The following is a 13,468-nucleotide window of genomic DNA, read 5'->3' on the forward strand; positions in this document are numbered from 1 at the left end:
GCACGGGGCTTGCACTGTGGAGCTGGAACAGACATCAGGCTCATTCGGTGGGTGTGAGAACAGAAAGACATTTCCGGTGACAGTTTTATGTGTTCCCAAGTCCTTGATTCCTAAAGATCCACCTAGGCATTTACCTAACGAGGCCACAGCATCGTGATTTTGGTCCCTAAGCCTTAAAGGGAAGCCCAAACCTGTACCGTATTGAAAGAGTGGCTCTACACAGCAGGTACTTTCCCAACCCGCCTACAGTGGCTGCAAACAGGATAAACCATCACACCGGAGCCTAACCCTTCCCTCAAGTGATCTCAGTGTTCGGTGGCCTCTAACAAACTAATCATAAGCACCCTCCCAACTCCTGCCTGCGGAAACAAATACTCCCAGGATCCCAGGCCGTTTCGATTGACGTTACTTCCGGGGAAAGTAACCTTTCTCCGGCGGTTGCAGGACTGGAGAGGTCTCGCGACATTTGCTCCCGCGAGATCTGCTTGCTCACTCTAGCGATGACATCCTCCTCCTCCTCCCCGCCGCCTTTCGGCAATCTTCGCCAGTCCCAGCCCCGACCAATCTGCACTCAGATGGCATGGATCAGGGTCTCCCCCCGAACCCCAGTCCGCTCTGGGCGTCAGGCGGCAGCGGCGGGGTGCGAGCTGCACGAGGCCGACGGCAGCGGCACTGCGAGAGGCCACGGGCTGGCGAAGAACAGTGAGCGTGGGCGGGGCGGGGGTAAGCTAGCTGAGTAGCGGCTCGATTGTTCTGGCCTGGCTATGGCGCCTCTCCTCCCCCCCGCCATGGCTCCCCGTGTCCCTGCTCCGCTCCTCTCAGTGAGTGAAAGTGGCCGCCGCCGCCGCCGGCCCAGCGCCCGCAGCCGCCTCAGCGCCGCCGCCATCTTGGGGTCCCAGGAGCCGCCGAGGGAGCGAGCTAGGAGCGTCCACGCCCAACGCAGTCACCGTCCCACAGCCTCAGAGAGCGAACCGCGGCTCCACCGTCGGCGGGGCGACCCCCCCCTTCGGACCCCGCCCGCACCCCGCCCCCCCTCCGCCGCCGCCGCGGCGGCGGGGCCCGGCGGCCCGAGGTGAGGCGACTTGACGTGGGCGGGCGAACGGAGGGGGATTTGTGTAGGCCCCGTTGCGCCCCTCTCTGCGGGCGACGACTGGGCCGCGTCTTAAAGGGGCCGTCGCCCCCGGCCCTTGGATTTGTTGGGGTTAATAGGGAGGATGGGTGTGGACACTCCCCGTAGTGTTGGGACCTCAGGGACCTGGGCCTCGTCCTTCCCCCTTTTATACCTCTAGAGGCCTGGGGTCACGCGGTGACCTCAGATAGCCGAGGAAGCCCGTGGGGCGCCCACACGTGGGGAGTGTGTTAGACCAGGTGCACGTGGGACCCGGTGGGGCGGTGTCGGGCTAACACGTGTGTGGGTTTGGGGGTGGGGTGGGTCAGGGCGGGGGCTAGGCTCGAGTGGGGACTCCGTGAGGTCTTTATCAGTCCTCTTAAACAAATGAGATCTAAGAGCTTGATAGTGTGTCAGTTTATGGGGAGCAAGTTGGGATGTGGGTGAATGGTGCGTGCTGCTTGTTGGTGTTAGGTGGGGACAGCCTAACACGTGCACATACTTAGGAGTGCGTAGGGGACACCCATTGTGGTCTTTTAGGCTTTTGTAGGGTGTCCAGGCAAGTGTCATCCTATTTTGACATTCCTTCTTGAGCTAGCTGATGAAAACTACTACTTCCGTAATCAGCGAGGGTGGAAGCCCCCTACAGTTTAGGAGTGATAGAGCCTAAGAATGCACTCACTATTTTAGTTTGCAGCCAACTGTTCGCAGATTCTTTGATTCATACATACACTGCCTAGTTTTATGTTCGGGTACTTGTTGGTAGGAATGGGAGATGGAATTAGCAGGTTACTTGTTGGGAGGAATGGGAGAAAATTAGGAGGTTGACTTTGCTAAAATCACAGGTAACAGCTTAGTTTTCCAGTCAGTGACTTTCATGATTGCCTTTCCCAAGGAGATTTTCATTCTGGTTTGCTAGTGGTGGCGTTTTATTTTCAGGCAACAGCTTTATTGCAATATAATTCACATACCAAAAGACTCAACCTTTTTAAGTGTACGCTTCTGTGATTTTTAATATATTCAGAGTTAATTGTACATCTTTCAACTCTATGTAATTCATCACCCCAAAAAGCCACCTTAGTAGTCACTACCCCATCAACCCTTCCTGCAGCCCTTAGGAGCCACTAATGTATTTTCTGTCTTTGTAGATTTGTCTATTCTGGTTACTGGGTATAAAGGGAATCGTACAATATGTGTCTTTTTGTGAGTGGCTTCTTTCACTTAACATGCTCTCAATGTTCATCCATGTGGTAGCATGTGTCAGGACTTTGTTCCCTTTTGCTGCCAGTAATAATCCGTTCCCTTTGTGTTTTATGCTTGAAATTCTCAAGCTCTTCCTATAAATCAACAATTTGAGGTTATTAAATGTGGTAAAAGTCACATACCTTACTAGATAATAAAGCAAATTTGTGTTTTTTTAAGGGTTAAATTCTGTTATTTTAGTTTACTGTGTTCTTTTCCTCTTTATTTTGTTTCAGAAGAATCCAAACTAATTTTCAAAGATCCATGTCTTTTAATAGGTAACTGTAAAGAGCACAAACGTGATTAGAAAAGCTTATGACTGATAAAAAACAGTGTTGAGTACATCAAGGTGAACATCTGATTAAGTCTAAGCAACAGACAATAAACTATGGTGTTATGATTTCACGTAATAAGAGTTTGTCATGGTACTACCAAGGAAAGATATCATAACAGCTTTTGACCGCTGTTGCTTGTGTAGACATGGGGCTAGAGAGGCAATAATAGACATCTTGCTGCCCTCAAGAAGATTAAAACTGGCTTCGAGGTTTAACGTGTCAATATACAAGTTCACACAAAATGTAAATGCTGGGGTACAATGAATTTTCGAGAGTTCAGAATGGGATAGGTTTAATAGGAAATTGAATTTGTGTGGGAAAATGACGTTTTAAAGTTGAATCTTAAGCATAAACATTTTGACATGATAGGCTGTAGCATACAGAGAATGAGAAGAGTTGGTAATACTAAATACCTATTATGGGTACTAATCCTAATCTTGAGGGCTCTGGTCCCACCTAATACTATCATCTTTGGAGTTAGGATTTAAACATATGATGGTCGGGAGAGGGTCACAAACATTCAGACTATGGCTTACATTAAGTTAGAAATTCACTTATAGAAGCATTCGATTCATTTGCTAATCATGATGTGGTAGGTTTGTTAGGGTTGAAAAGATCACAAAGCATAATGCCTGGATTTAATAAGTACATAAGAGAGATTTCCATATATGTTAGGTCAGAAGTAGGAGATCAGTAATTATAAATGTAATTGACAGATATTAAAAAATCATTGGGGGAGTGCCTGGCTGTTTCAGTTGGTTGAGTGTCCAACTTCGGCTCAGGTCATGATCTTGCGGTTGGGGGTTCAAGCCCCGTGTTGGGCTCACTCTTGTCAGCACAGAGTCCACTTTGGATCATCTGTCCCCCACTCTCTCTCTCTCAAAAACAAACATTTAAAAAAAGTAAAAGTAAATAAATCTTTGGAACTAAATGCTATTCATATTTTTAAGGGACTAAAAGACTGTGAATCAACTGTGTGACGTGATTTTATAAACCTTCACTACCCAAGGATTTGACAGCCTGTGTGACAGTCTATTGAGCAGGGTTCTTAACATTTTTTATGTGCCCTGGACCCCTTTGCAGTCTAAAAAAACCTGTGAACACCTTCTCAGAATATGACATTTAAATGTATAAAATATAGTTCACGTATTTATGATGTAAGAAATACGCTTTTTATTACTGAAACAAATAGTAAAAGTTGGGGTGTGCTGCTTACATTCAGAAATGAAAGAAATGCTATTTTCAGTTACAGTTTAGCAAAAATAAGAATGTGAATTTTTCCCCATCCAAGTTTATGGACCCTAGTTTAAGAAAGCCTTTGTCTTAGAGAGGCCTGGATGCATAGATAAGTGATTTCATGTGGGGCAAACCAGTGGTTTCTATAACAAGAAGTAGGATGCGGACTCTTAAATTCATATTCTCAAGAACATGACTTCTTATGGGAAAAGCAAGTGATAGTTTAGCTAAGGGGAAACCTGGTAATGTGATGGAAAGACATTGTTTTTAGACTAAAAAAAGATTTGGGTTTGAGTCCCACTTAACCCCTGGGTAAGCTACTCAACATTTTTGAGTTTCAGTTCTCCTTATCTGTAAAATGGGAATAATAATTTTCACTTCTGAGATTAAATGATATGTTAACTGTAAGACAGCATATTGATGAATGTTGGTTTATTTTTGTCTGTGAGGAAATACGCCAAAAGCTATGACATATATTTATTTAAAAAAATTTTTTTAATGTTTATTTATTTTTGAGAGAGAGAGCATATGCACCAGTGGGGGAGGGACAAAGAGAGAGGGAGACACAGTCCTAAGCAGGCTTCAGTCTCTGAGGTATCAGCACAGAGCCTGATGCGGGACTGGAACTCACGAACTGTGAGATCATGACCTGAGCCGAAATTGGACTCTTAACCCACTGAGCCACCCAGGTGCCCCATACATTCATTTAAAAAAAATTTAAGTTTATTTATTTTGAGAGAGAGAGAGCATGAGCACAAGCACGGGAGGGACAGAGAGAAAGAGAGAGAATCCCAAGCAGGCTCCTCCGTGCTGTCAGTGTGGAGCCTGACTTGGGGCTTGAATCCACGAACTGTGATACTGTGACCTGAGCCAAAATCAAGAGTCGGACCCTCAACTGACTGAACCACCCTGGCTCCCCTATGTCCCCTATGATACACATTTAGTTTTGATTTGGGAGAAGGGAAACTATGTAGTAGGAACAACCTGTATGGTATATGGGATTGTCTCTGCGTATTCAAGTATAGAGTCATCTTTTGATAATGGTACTAAGGATATTCTTGTAAAAGAACAAATAAGGTACCTTTGGGTTTGTATGTGACAGCTAGCTCTTTTGTGTAAGAGGTTAGTAGCTAAGTAGAATAAACAGGATAAATCTTTCACAGTTTTGTGCAAGAACAGAGAAATGGCTAGTAAACATCAATATGGTAAAAAGGATGTTCAGGTGCTCAGTTTATTCCTGAGAATGTTGCCTGAGTGTTGTCAGAAAGGCCGACAAAATGTTAGTCATTCCCTGGAAAGGCATGAAAAAATAAACGGACTGCGTTATCTTGGTACAAAACCACAGTTACGTCTACTCTTAGACTATAGAATGGATTTCAATTACTGCACTTCAGGAAATAATAAATTAAGGGGTGCCTAACTGGACCAGTTGGAGGAGCATGTGACTCTTGATCTCAGGGTCGTGAGTTCAAGTCCCACATTGGGTTTAGAGATTACTGAAAAATAAAATGTCAAAATAAACAGGAGGGAAGTTTCCAGAAAATGGCGGTGTTAATGATGAAGGCAATGGTAGGGCTTACATGTGAAGATAAAGAAATTTGACTCCATATTGAAATGATGAAGACTGGGATGGACTATGATTAAATTAAATTGAATTAGATAAAAACATGCATTATAATCCTGGAAAATTAGAATCAGTTTGAAGGATGAATATTGTTTGACAGGTGTATAATGAGTGGTTTGTTTATGAAACTTACTAGCAAGGAAGATGGTTAAGGTTCAAGAACAAACCAGACACAATGTTATGGTTATAAAGCCAGAGACTTTTATAATCCAGTCCTAGTTCATTTCAGGTCAGCAAGCCATTTGATGATGCTTGTACCTAATGGTTTATGTAACTCCTTATTTTGTTCATTAGATAAATATTCATTGAACACCTAATGAGTGCTTTTTGATTTTCCCAACAACAATTTGTTGAGCACCTGCCACACTCAAGGGACTGTGGTAGATTCTGGGGATGTACAAGAGAATTAATCCACTTGTATGTGTATGTGCGGAGAGTACAGAGGGGCTCTGCAAAGATAAACACAGGGTTATGCAAACTCTAGGGTGCCATGGGGAAGTATAAACCTAAATATTTCTTTTGAGTTGTTGATAGGAATTAGTAGTAGTTTTTTGTCTTTTTAAAAAAAAATGCATTCTTTTCATATGTTTAAAGGCCCTGTTCTACCTTGTTAACAGAAGCACTGTAATCCCGTGGCAGTATATTACACCGAGCCCCTTCTAGATCCTAGAGCCAGGTAACCTGAGTTCGAATTTTAACTCTCTTATTAACTGTATGATCTCTGGAAAGCTATTTAAGCCTCACTCTCTTCATCTGTTAAATTAGGAGAGTAATAGTATCTACTTCATAGAGGGTAATTGTGAGAAATAAATGAGTAAATTGCTTAGAATGGTCTCTGGCACATAGTTTCTCCACAAGTGTTAGCTGTAATTACAAGTAACATTCTTTTTTGACAGTTTAATTAGCTTAATCTAAAATTTTAGTTTGTAAAGTGTTGAAATCAGAACTTTTTTGAGTAGGAAGAGTCTCAAATCTTTTTTAAGATAAGGCAGGGAAAAAATACACCAATAAAGAAAATAGTTACAATGCACTAACCTTTGTGTTTATGTAATGAATACCACTAGATGTCAATATTTAAGATAACTCAGAGATGTGGTATTTTGCAACATGACATATTTTAGTTCAGGATCTAAAATATTTCTGTCCTGCATGTTATTCTAATGTTAGTAATAGTTTGCCTTTTTTAGAATCATTCTTAGAATATAACAGAAGACCAGGCTCTGGGGTAGGGCTCGGGAAAGTTTTTCTGTAAAGGGTCAAATAAATCATATGCTTTGCTGGTCATACCTTCTCTGTTGGAGCCATTCAACTCTGCCCTTCATTTATGGGCACTGACATGTTAATTTCATAGAATTTTCATGTGTCATGAAATAATGATTTTCTTCCCTCACTTATTTAAAAATGTAAAAAACATTCTTACCTATCAGGAATAAGAAAAGGGCAGTGGGCTGGATTTGATATGCAAGCCATACTGTCCTGACTCCTGCTCTAGAGTCTTTACAACTCTGGCTAGGAGATCTTGTGCAAGTTAGTATAAAGCCTAATGCCATCTATTAAATAGGGATAATAATAGTGTCTACTTGATATGGTTCTTAGAAATAAATAAGATAACCTGTTAAGTGCTTAGCACCATCCTTGACACATGGTGTTAATAAACGTTATATATTATTACTTCTTACTAAAAAACTTTTTAAATTTTTATTTATTTTTGAGATAGAGATAGTGTGTGAGTGGGGAGGGGCAGAGAGAGACAGCGTGTGAGTGGGGAGGGGCAGAGAGAGAGAGGGAGACACAGAATCCGAAGCAGCTCCAGGCTCTGAGCTGTCAGCACAGAGCCTGATGCGGGGCTCGAACCCGAAACCACAAGATCATGACCTGAGCTGAAGTTGGACTGAGCCACCCAGGTGCCCCTATAAATGTTATATATTATTATCATCTCAGTGAACTCCTCATTTTATAATGAAGCTGTTGGAACCTTGAGAGGATAGCTGATAGTCCTAAAGTCTATCTGTGGCTTGTTGATAGCATTAAACTTACAGTTTTTGACTTCAACTTCTCTGCCCAACCATGCTGCTTCCTTAGAAGATTGTAGTACTTTGTAATTTATTTTTAAAGTAAGCTCCATACCCTGTGTGGGGCTTGAACTCACTACCCTGACATCAGCAGTTGCATATTCTGACTAAGCCAGCCAGGTGCCCCTGTAGTTAAAGTGCTGCTTGATAAAACTATTATTTTGGATATTTTAATGGTGGATACATGACATTATGCATTTTTCAAATCCCATAGGGCTTTACAGCACAAAGTAAACTTTAATGTGTACAAATAAAACAAAAATCATTTTGGAGGTAGAGAGATCCCAGGAAGGAGTGCAGACTGTGACGAGAGAATTTAATTGTGTTAGAAATATATGAAACAGCCTCACTGAAAATGGAAGGGAGGTGCTGACCTAAGTAAACTTGGAAGTGAGTGGAATCTAAGACAAAAGGAATTGCACATAAGCACTGTAGTCTAATTGATAAAAGTTGTGGGGCACCTGGGTGGCGCAGTCGGTTAAGCGTCCGACTTCAGCCAGGTCACGATCTCGTGGTCCGTGAGTTCAAGCCCCGCGTCGGGCTCTGGGCTGATGGCTCAGAGCCTGGAGCCTGTTTCCGATTCTGTGTCTCCCTCTCTCTCTGACCTTCCCCCGTTCATGCTCTGTCTCTCTCTGTCCCAAAAATAAATAAACGTTGAAAAAAGTTGTATCCCATGAAGGTGCAGGTTAATTCTGATACTGATATACATGTATATTGCAATTGAACAATTAAGTAAATGGATGGCAAGAGACAGGTTTCTTCTCACTGTTAGAGTGTGAATTTACAGATAAGCAAGGGACGGAGGCTAGAATGATTCATGTGGTAAGAGATTGGAGTTGGGGACATCAGCATGAACTCATATTTTTAGCTTAACACAGATGGTTACATATTGAAATAGTCATGTATGTGTATGTATACATGCTTGGATTTATACCCACACATATTTCTGTGCTGTGTCCGCTGAGAAGGTTGAAGGAAACCCAGTAGCAACACCTAGTACCTAGATCTTCATTTCCAATACCATTTTTTTTAAAGATTTTTTAAAAAGTTTATTTTTGAGGGAGAGGGAGGGAGGGAGAGAGAGAGAGAGAGAGAGAGAGAGAGAACAAGTGGGGGAAGGGCAGAGAGAGGAAAACAGGATCTGAAGCAGGTTCTGTGCTGACAACAGACAGGAGCTTAAACTCTTGAACCATGAGATCATAACCTGAGCTGAAGTTGGATGCTTAACTGACTGAGCCAACTAGGTGCCCCGAAATTTTAATTGGTATTTTAATTGGAATTGCATTGACTCCATAGATCAATTGTGAATAATGTTGTTATTTAATACAAGGAACAAGAGCTCCTTGGAGAAATGACTGATTATGGGACTGGGCAGGAAATATACAAGATGAGCCTGGAACATCTTGTAGTGCCAGAAAGTAGGGAAGTACTCTAACACGCATCACCACAACAACACAATTGCATGATAAGGATAAGTCAGAGGAGCACAGGAGCCTGCTGAGAACTCTCAATGGCCAAAACTGGTACGATTTGAGCAGCAAAGTAAACAAAGCAGCATTGGATTATAACTCATAATATAAAATCAATATTTCCAAGTCTGTAATGTTGTAACTAAATGAATAAATGAATATCCTGCTTAGAATACTCCATTAACATAGTGTTATGCCCCAGGAGCCTCTGGTTTGCTTGAGGTCCTTGCGACAATACTGGAGTTTAAGTATGTGAGACTTTGGAGTCAGACTTCTTGGATTTCAGACCTGGCTCTGCCACTTCTGGCTGTGTAAAATGGAAGTTATAATAGTGCCTGTGTCATAAAAGGATTAAATGAATTCATGCAAATATAAAGTGCATGTACGTATAAAATATTTGGCACATAGCTCTCAAAAGAATGTGTATATAGCCTCTTTATTACAGTAGTATTTGATACAAGGTCAGAAAATTTGGAATCCCACTTGGAATTGTTTGTAATCAAGTCTCCCTTCCCACCCCCCAGGCTTCTGTTGAAGAGAGGAAAAAGTCTAACTTCAATTAAACAAGTGTTTTATTGAGCACATAGTTTGATGTAAACATACCTACCTTGTTCTAATTGACTGTAGACTGTATAATGACTGTATAATGAAGAGAGTGAGAGTAAATGTATTTAGTGTTAATAAAATCATTACACACCTAAGTGACTTAAATGTTTAACAGTTGAAAAGCAAGATTAATTTATAATTTAGTATATAGTTCAACTCGTGCTTATTTACAGATGTTTGTCCCTAAGATGAATTACCTGAACTTAGGTTTCTCAGGCTTCTTTGGAGAACATAGTTCCACAGAATTTCTCTGTTAGTGTGTCACTTCCAAAATGAAAATTGACTTTTAGTATAAGAAAACTAAATATTGTGAATAATGGAAATATTGGCTGTTTATGGACGATGTCTCTTACTTAAAAACAATTTTTTTTTTTTTACATTTATTTGTTTTTGAGAGACGAAGCACAAGCTCGGGAGGGGCAGAGAGAGAAGGAGACACAGAATCTGAAGCAGGCTCCAGGCTCTGAGCTGTCAGCACAGAGCCCGACATGGGCCTCAAACTCACAAACTGTGAGATCATGACCTGAGCCAAAGTCAGACGCTCAACCGACTGAGCCACCCAGGCGCCCCTGGATGTCTTTTACTTTTTATTCTCAATAATGACCTTTTACCATCTCTCCTATGATAATGAAGAATTAACTGTATGGAATCGATAGCTAAATTTTCCCAGCACTTTGTGAGGGATCCCTCTTTTTCACGAGTAACTATTAAGCTAATGCTGTCTTCCCTTTGCTGAGGAATGAACTGAGTTTGTTAAGATTTCTGGGTTGTCGATCTCTGTCCTTTAATTTGTCTCATATGGAAGCATCTTTTTCTCATCTGTCTCATTTCTGGAAAAGGTAAGTGTCTTCATGGATCTAACTGTAAAAGTTGTTGAAATCACTGGTTCTTCAGTAAGATCTCTTCAGTTTTGTTTTCAAAAAAATTGCTTTTGAGTTTATTTATTTTGGGGGGGAGGGGCAGAGAGCGAGAGAGGGAGGGAGAGAATCCCAAGCAGGCTTTGTGCTGTCAGCATAGAGCCTGACACAGGGCTCGAACACATGAACTGTCAGATCATGACCTGAGCTGAAATCAAGAGTTGGACACTCAACTGACTAAGCCACCCAGGTGCCCCTGTTTTCAAATTTTTAATGTGATGAATTGTTATTAGTTCAGTTTGGGTGTTTTTCACTAGAAGAAAAAAAGAATGGGACTCCTGAGGGACTCAGTCACTTAAGCATCTGACTTCAGCTCAGTTCATGATCTCATAGTTCCTGAGTTTGAGCTCTGTATTGGGCTCTCTGCTGTCAGCGTGGAGCGTGCTTTGGATCCTCTCTCTCTTTCTCTCTCTCTCAAAATAAACATTAGAAAAAAAAAATTTTTTTTAATGTTTTATTTATTTTTTTTAAGACAGAGACAGAGCATGTTTAGGGGTGGGGCAGAGAGAGAATGAGACACAAAATTGGAATAGGCTCCAGTCTCTGAGCTGTCAGCGCAGAGCCCGATGCGGGGCTCAAACTCACAAACCGTGAGATCATGACCTGAGCTGAAGTGGGACACTCAACTGACTGAGCCACCCAGGCACCCCAGAAAAAAATTTTTTAAGTCACCATGTGGAAAGGTCCATTTGATACCTCAGGAAACATTTCCTCACTTTTGGATTTTTTGATTAGTAATATATAAACCCTAAATGCTTAATAAATAGGGGTTGAGCTTGTTTGACTAAAGATTCTATTTATACTATGGAACTCCATAGAGGCAGTTGCAGTAATAGGCTTTTTTTTGTTTGTTTTTTTGTTTTCATTCTGATAAGGTGTTTATTCCCTATCTTGGTGAAGATACTCTTCTAGGAAGTTGAAATCATACTTTTCTAGAAGAAATCAAATGCATTTTAAATTTTTTCTTTTTGGTAACATACTTCATTTTGGCATAATAGTAGTCCAATTTCATTAATGAAGAATACTAGGAAAGGGAAAATGTGGGTAAGCATTTTTTCTTACACTAGACCTGTGGGGTAGGCCAAAATATTTTCTCTTTGTCTTTTTAGAGATTTATGAAAGGTCTTTCCTTTTTTGGCCAGGGGTTTTTCATTCTATTTAAAATGGAGGTGTTGGGCGCTTTGGTGGCTCAGTCAGTTGACTGACTCTTGATTTCGACTCAGGTCATGATCCTAGGATTGTGGGATCGAGCCCCACGTTTTCTCTGTGCTGCGTGTGGAGCCTGCTTATGATTCTCTCCCTCCCTCTGCCCCTCACCCTGCTCATGCCATCTCCCTCTTTACAAAAAAAGTTTAAAATGCAGGTGTTAATTATTTCTGAAACTTTGTGCTTTGGGTAAACTCTGGGCTTGTTAAATTGTTAGACTGTTCTCAGGCTCTTGCAGTAATCCCTTTGAGCAGATTGTTTCTGGCCTGCTTGTAGAGGGCTCTGTCTGCCTCTGTTCCTTGAGGACAAGTTTTCTCATTCAGTTTCTGGTATATGATAACCTCTTAGTGAATATTTGATGGTCTGAAAGGAAAGTTTTGGTTCAACTAGGATTTTATTTAAAAGATTGCTCTGTGATTGATTTACTTCTCATCTGCCATGTGTTAGGGTGACTAAAAATTTATTGTTCAAAGGTGGATACTTGTGAAAGTGAAAGGAGAGGGATTATTAGTAATTTTGCTTAGGACAAACAGTAGGCATGAACTTCTGTCTTGGGCAAACCAGCTGGGAGGTATGGTCACCCAAATCACGAGGCTTCTTTTCTTTGTTTTTGTTATAGCAGTCTGGTGGTGAAGAGTTGGGAATTTGGTGTTAATCAATAATAGATCTGAGTTCTTATTCTAGCTTGGGCAAATTACTTGGCTTAACTAAAATGAGAATAAGTTTTGGGGAGTGTGAGTGGCTCAATTGATTAAGCGTCTACTTTGGCTCAGGTCATGATCTCTTGGTTTGTGGTTTTGAGCCCGGAGTTGGGCTCTGTGCTGACAGTGTGGAGGCTGCTTGGGATTCTCTCTCTTCCTCTCTCTGCCCCTCCCCCACTCACGCTTTGTCTCTGTGTCAAAAATGAACTTAAAAAGTAAAAAAATATTAAAATGAGAATAAGATTTGAATTACTGTGAGGATTAAATGGGCTAGTATTAGGAAAGCATCTGAGACAGAAAAGCCCCCCATGCTAGTGTGCTCTTATTCAGTGTAGGTCCCTCGTCCTCTCTTCCCATCATTCTGTAACTAGAGTTTTTGCTTTCAACTGAGGCTGGTTTTGAGAGGTTTTTTTTGTTTGTTTGTTTTATATAAATGTTTGTTTATTTTTGAGACAGAGACAGAGCATGAACAGGGGAGGGGCAGAGAGAGAGGGAGACACAGAATCTGAAACAGGCTCCAGGCTCTGAGCTGTCAGCACAGAGCCCGACGTGGGGCTCCAACCCACAATTTCTAGCCACGTCCCTTAAAAGTATTTTTTTGTGCTCCTCCAGTCCCAGTCTAAGGTAGATACTAAAAGCTCCCATAACATATGCTGTGCTTAACTAGTATCCCTTACTGATAAAATAAAAAATAATGTCTTTCCTAACTCTCTAGTATTTTACGGGAAGCAACAATTTAATATATTCTAAAAGGAGCAAACTAAGTAATCCCCATTTCTCTTAGTTGGTTATGTCTCATTGTGACTGTTCTTAACCCTAGATCTTTCTACATTATCTTCTCATTTGGTAAGTAAGGAATCATATGCAATACCAGAAGCAGCTGGAAGTCTTAGTACCAGAATAGTTCCCTCTGGTTTACAGTGTGGATGCCTGTACTAATGCACAGAGTCTA

The 13,468-nt window shown here is 41.5% G+C and overlaps 1 protein-coding gene across 11 annotated transcripts in view; it reads left to right on the forward strand.

The window, feature by feature from the left end:
- The first annotated feature begins 563 nt into the window (after positions 1–563).
- Positions 564–13,468, forward strand: part of INO80 (INO80 complex ATPase subunit) — a 144,677-nt gene continuing 131,772 nt past the window's right edge. For 4 of the 11 annotated variants that reach the window (XR_006704747.1, XR_006704748.1, XM_045449990.1 and 1 more), the window contains exon 1: positions 567–1,072. The gene's annotated coding sequence lies outside the window, so the exon portion shown is untranslated. Of the gene's footprint in view, positions 1,073–6,139; positions 6,222–13,468 lie in introns of all 11 variants that reach the window. The other 7 variants (XM_045449992.1, XM_045449994.1, XM_045449989.1 and 4 more) reach the window with 6 other exon arrangements.

The sequence above is a fragment of the Leopardus geoffroyi genome, chromosome B3 (assembly GCF_018350155.1).
Source record: "Leopardus geoffroyi isolate Oge1 chromosome B3, O.geoffroyi_Oge1_pat1.0, whole genome shotgun sequence".
Lineage (NCBI taxonomy): Eukaryota > Metazoa > Chordata > Mammalia > Carnivora > Felidae > Leopardus > Leopardus geoffroyi.